The following is a 6368-nucleotide window of genomic DNA, read 5'->3' as shown; positions in this document are numbered from 1 at the left end:
GAGAGAAGGGGAGATGTGGGGGAAAAAGAAAGAGAAACAGAGATAGAGAGAATGAGAAAGAGAGGGAGAAAAACACACACACACACACACAGAGAAAGAGAGAGAGAGAGAGAGAGAGAGAGAGAGAGAGAGAGAGCGTTTCCACCCACGATAAGCACACCATAAAGAGAAATTTATGAGAACGATGTTTGCCGAACTGTCTGTTTTTCGAAAGCCGAAGAAGAAGTTTTGGAAATAATTCTCGGGCTGCATTTCCAACGTAATCTTAATTCTCGAAGTTATATAAAGGTTCGCCCTCTTAACTTTCGAGTCTTGCTCTTCTGTAACTCGGTGTGGCACGGTCCAGTGGTCCACAGCAGGCCCGTCCCATGCCCTTCTTTGCCATGCCCAACACGGGTCACAGAATTTGTTGTGCATGATTTTGGGAAGCCTCAAAGAGATCCAGAAGGATAATGTAAATGCCTTTACTAATTCCATCAGTTTCTCATATTCTCCCTATATGTTCAGACCACATCAGCATGACTTGGTCCATCTTAATGCAACAGAATCACTTCTGGCCACAGGCCGCCCAATTCTTGTTCCTCGAAGAGATCGGATGACGAGTGATGCATGATTTTGGAAGCGTCTAGAAAATAGTCATGAATCCAGAAGGATAATGTAAATGCCTTTACTAATTCCATCAGTTTCTCATTCTCCCTACATGTTCAGACCACATCAGCACGACTTGGTCCATCTTAATGCGACAGAATCAATTCCGGAGGCTTTACTTAAGGTTCTTTGCAACGTCCCTAGCTTCAACCCCTTTCATTCCTTTTACTTTACCTCCGTTCATATTCACTTTCTTCCATCTTTCTTTCCACCCTCTCCTAACAGTTGATTCGTAATGCAACTGCTTTGAGGTTTTCTCTTCAATTCTAATCTCAATTTTTCTTTCAGCACTGAATGACCTCATAGGTCCAAGCGCTTGGTCTTTGGCAAAAATACTATGTTCCATTCCTATTCCACTTCTGGAGTTCTTTAAGAAAAATGATGCCTATATTGTTAATATTCATATTCATTAAAAAAGTGAAATTGTCTGACACTTTCGCAAACAAATTCGTATCTTCAGGCCCACAATCGTCCCATTCATCTTGATGCTAAGATCTTATTTATTGAGTCTATTGGGGTCAGACGTGTCCTTGCTCCTTGAAGGGGGGACCAAACCGGAAAATTAAATATTAAAATAGTAAATAATATTCCCTGTAAAGAATGTTCCCACTTGCAAGATAAGATCGAGAGTGATAAAAGATAGCAAAACACATTCCCAGAGAATTCTGTGAAAAAGGAAAACGGATCATTTCTGCTCCCACACACATCCTTGGTACTCGTTTGTGTGGGCAAGACAACAAAAGGAACTCTGAAAGACCTAACTAAGCATCCACTCTATTCCCCACTGCGTAGGAGGCAGGAGGCGGAATCTAAGCACTCAGCCAGCTGTTGCACTGGTGTAGAACCAAGATCCACAGGACGTCATTAAAATACCATTAAGATTTTTTTTTTTTTCCTTTTTGCGAGACTGGGAAACTCCTGGAAACTGATCTGCAGTGTTTGGTGCGAATATCTTTCATGCAGAAAAGGTGAGATATGATTGTTATATATGTATATGTATACAATCTTTCCTCAGAAAATTTTAAGGAAACTATTACATACATACATTCACAGCACGGGAATGAGGCAGAGAGAGAGAGAGAGAAGAACTGAACTGGAACGGAGCTGTTGTCTCCGGAACTCAATTTTCCTGGAATTCGGGGGGAAAATGCTTACCTCTGGAATCAGGAATTCGATTGAGGTGATTCCCTTTTTTGTTTCCCCATTTTTTTGTGGAACGGGAATCTTCTTCGATATATACATACATACACATATACATACACACGCGCCCATTCGCCTACATAGCGGCCGCCTCCACGAAATGACAGAACCGATAAAGAAAACATCCCTAATTCTTCCTTCGTGGCCTCTCAGGTCAGCTGACACCCAATTCCTCAGCCGAGTTGGGGAGAAGAGGCAGGAAATTTCGGGGAGGAATCGAATTTAAAAACTTAGGACCCAAATGCTTCTTCTTCTTCTTCTTCTTCTCTTCTTCTTCTTCTTCTTCTTCTTCTTCTTCTTCTTCTTCTTAGGACCCAAATGCTCTGAGGTCTTTTTCTAAGTCGTTTTATTCTTTTATTGTCTGTTTTCTGTTATAATTTATTTTTTTATTGTTCTGGGCGAAATTTGGATTTTTTTTTAATTTTTCGATGGTTCTGCTGTTGATATTTTTTTTTTAAGTTCATATATATATATATACGATGACTGAGCTGGCAAATGGAAAAAGAGATAGAGAGAGAGAGAGAGAGAGAGAAGAGAGAGAGAGAGAGAGAGAGAGAAACAATAATGATAATAATAATAAGAGACGTACAGAGTTATTTGACATTTCAAAATAACAAATAAAAAAATAAAAGGCCAAATTAATGATTCCCATTTTTCTACTTTCGAGACCACTTGACGTCACATTGGTATTGGTCAGGTCATTGTTCGAACGTCCCCCGCCTCCCCTTCCCCCCTGCCCCTTCTCCGCCCCTGTACCTGATGTAATGGGGGCGGGGGTTGTGTGTGGGACGTAGCGTCTTCAAGGTGCGAGGTCGTATACCTTTAATTAGTGACATTTCCAGGTACTCTTTTCAGTTGCGATAATTGGTAGGTAGGTAGGTAGGTAGGTAGGTAGGTAGATAGATAGATAGAGAGAGAGAGACAAATAGATAGGAAGATAGATAGAAAAGAAGCGACAATAAGCACTGAACTTACTATTGATACACCTTTTTTTTTGGGTTAAAAGTAATATGTAAATATAACCTTAAATAAATAGAATATCTGTATATACTGTATATATAAATAAAAAATATATACATATACATATATATATATATACATATATATATACATATATATAACAAAAATACTAAAGCAAAATATAAAATTTTAATAACAAACAGCTTATACAAAATATAGTTGCTTGCAAGTTACCCAAAAAGATTATTAAAAAAAAGTAAAAAATATAGAAAAATATAAGAAAATATGACGAAAACTCGGGCCAGCATTAAATAGGAATGAAGTTAATCTCGGCCGGCGTAACCTCATGAAGTTAGAGACTTCAAATGGCGGAAGTTTTCTTGAGAATAGTTCTTAAATATTTCGGTGCTCTCGGAGGGGAAATTTATAACCACTCATCTGGCAAACGCCGCCGCTCGGCTGCCATCAGACTGGATTTACGTTTTATTTTCTTAATTATTTTAGATATAAACATTATAATTATATATTTATATATATATATATATATATATATATATATATATATATATATATATATATATATATATATATATATATATATATATATATATATGAAATAGCCTCAGGGAGTCTCAGTAATCTTTCTATGGTTCTATAGAAAGTGAGAAGAAGAAAATTAAAAATTAAACGAGATTCGTGATCATTCTGTCTTCCACGGAAGGCCATTAATTCATCCATTTTCTCTCTCTCTCTCTCTCTCTCTCTCTCTCTCTCTCTCTCTCTCTCTCTCTCTCTCTCTCTCCCTCCAAATCCGTTGGCATCTTCCCCTCGTATTCCTGCTCTTCTGTAGACCTCCAGATAGTGAACTCTCTCCTCTCTCTCTCTCTCTCTCTCTCTCTCTCTCTCTCTCAAATCCAGGCTGGCACTTTCCTCATGTTCCTGCTCTTCTGTAGACCTAGATAGTGAACTCTCTCTCTCGCTCTCTCTCTCTCTCTCTCTCTTCTCCGAATCCGCTGGCATTTTCTTCGTGTACGTGCTCTTCTGTAGATCTAGTTAGAGAACTCTCTCTCTCTCTCTCTCTCTCTCCTCTCTCTCTCTCTCTCTCTCTCTCTCTCTCTCTCTTACGTAACGATCCAAACCAAATCTGCATTTCATTTTATGCCTTCGTACACATCCGCTTTCGAGCACCAAATCCATTTTGCGAACCGACTTCACCTTCTCTAGAGTTTTCAATCATCTCTGTAAACTCTTTCTTCGCATTGGCGTCTAAATGCATCATTTTTTTCCCCCTAATCATTGTGATGTTGTACATTTCATCTTTGCTGTTGCAACTTCCTTATGAAATGGTTTCAACAGAGTTTATTTTACGTTTGTATTGACTTTGGTGCTGTTCGGAAACGCCGGTTTTAATCAATCACCGGTTCTTTGTTATATCGGTCTAGAGACTATTCACTTTTTACAAAATCATTGTGATGCCTTTCATTTCATCTTTGCCGTTGCAACTTCTTTGTTCAATGGTTGCATCGGAGTTTGCTGTACGTTTGGACTGACTTTGGTGCTGTTCGGAAAAGCCAGTTTTAAACCAATCAATGGTTCTTTGTTATGTCGGCCTAGAGACGATCCGCTTCTTAAAATCATTTTAATGGTTTTCATTTAATCTTTGAAGCTGCAATTTCTATCTGAAATGATTTCAACAGAGTTTAATGTACATTTGGACTGACTTTAATGCTGTTCGGAAAAGCCAGTTTTAAACCAATCACTGGTTCTTTGTTGTATCGGTCTAGAGACTAATAACTTTTTACAAAATCATTTCAATGGTTTTCATTTCATCTTTGAAGCTGCAATTTCTATCTGAAATAGCTAAATGGCTTCATCGGAGTTTGCTGTACATTTGGATTGACTTTGATGCTATTGGGAAACGCTGGTTCTAAGCCAGCACCTGGGTATTTTTTCTGCATAGGCCTAGAGACGTTTCACCAATTCTGTACATCGCAGCAACCTAATTCTCTATATCGTTGCCAGAAGCACGATTAGGGCTAACTTTAACCTTAAATGAAATCAAAACTACTTGGGCTAGAGGGCTGCAATTTGGTATGTTTGGTGATTGGAGGGTGGATGATCAACATTACCAATTTGCAGCCCTCTGGGTTCAGTGGTTTTTAAGATCTGAGGGTGGACAGGAAAGGTGCGGACAGACAGACAATGTGCGGACGGACAGACAATAGTTTTCTTTTACAGAAAACTAAAAAAAAAAAAACGGTACAAAACAGTAGTCTATAACGGACCACTACAGAGTCCCAGACAGAACTCTTCGTCGTCCAATTGTGTCTGCACCTCGTCAAGCAAATCGAATCGAGACAAAGCACTCGCCACCGTCCAAGCAAGCAATCAATCAAGGAAACAAGGAAGTAATCAAGCAATCGAGCAATCAAACAAGCAAGCAGTAGCCAAAAGGAAGGGCTGACGGGGGCGGTGACGATAGATGCAAATGGAATTATCGCCCAAAGTCAGATTCGCTTTGGAGAGCTCGCCAGCGCCGAAATGCAGCTGGGAACAGGGCGATATGATAGCCAAGAGCAATGCTGCGTTCCTTTTGATTAATGCAATTAGGGAATGTACTGATGTGTGCGGTGAGAGAGAGAGAGAGAGAGAGAGAGAGAGAGAGAGAGAGTTTCGGTCTAGATGGGTGGAGGTATTTGGAGTATAAATTCCCACTATTGTTACTGTTAATATTAACAGAATGAGGAATAGAATATTCTCCAAATCTTTCTACCGTCTACAAAGTTCATGAGAGAGAGAGAGAGAGAGAGAGAGATTTTTTCGGTTTTCAGAAAGGTTTATTTTAGGGGGAAGGGATGGGGTTACGATAGGCCTATAGCCGCTGCCGCTTGGATGTTCAAAAAGGTTTACCTGCCTATTTCAACACCCATCCAAGTAATGACCAGTCCCAGTGATGCTTGTGACTTGGCTGCTGGTAATTTTTATCATTAATATTATTATATTGGTAATAGGACTTTGTATAATAAATATGGAAAACTTTAAAATAGCAAAAGCCTTTTCACCTTCTGCGAATATAGGCAGATATAATCCGATCTACCGGGCTCAGACCAAGTTATATTGAGCCGTCTGGCTCTCTCTCTCTCTCTCTCTCTCTCTCTCTCTCTCTCTCCTCCAAATTGGTGACATTTTCTTCATACTCCTGCTCATCTATAGACCAAGTTAGTGTTCTCTCTCTCTCTCTCTCTCTCTCTCTCTCTCTCTCTCTCTCTCTCTCTCTCTCTCTCTCTCTCTCTCTCCTCTCCAAATTTGCTGACAGTTTCAGATTTTCCTGCTCTTCTGTAGACCTAGTAAATCTCTCTCTCTCTCTCTCTCTCTCTCTCTCTCTCTCTCTCTCTCTCTCTCTCTCTGTTCTTCCGTAGAGTATCGTAGGCGCTTGTAGCACAAATATCTGGCGCACATTACGTTTTATTGTTATTATTATCGTCATTTTTATTATTATTACCACAACTACAACATCCCCGCGTTCCTTCGAGCATACAACATTACGAGAAGCTCCAGAG

This window comes from Macrobrachium rosenbergii, chromosome 30 (genome assembly GCF_040412425.1).
Source record: "Macrobrachium rosenbergii isolate ZJJX-2024 chromosome 30, ASM4041242v1, whole genome shotgun sequence".
NCBI classification, from domain to species: domain Eukaryota; kingdom Metazoa; phylum Arthropoda; class Malacostraca; order Decapoda; family Palaemonidae; genus Macrobrachium; species Macrobrachium rosenbergii.
This window is presented reverse-complemented; position numbering follows the sequence as displayed.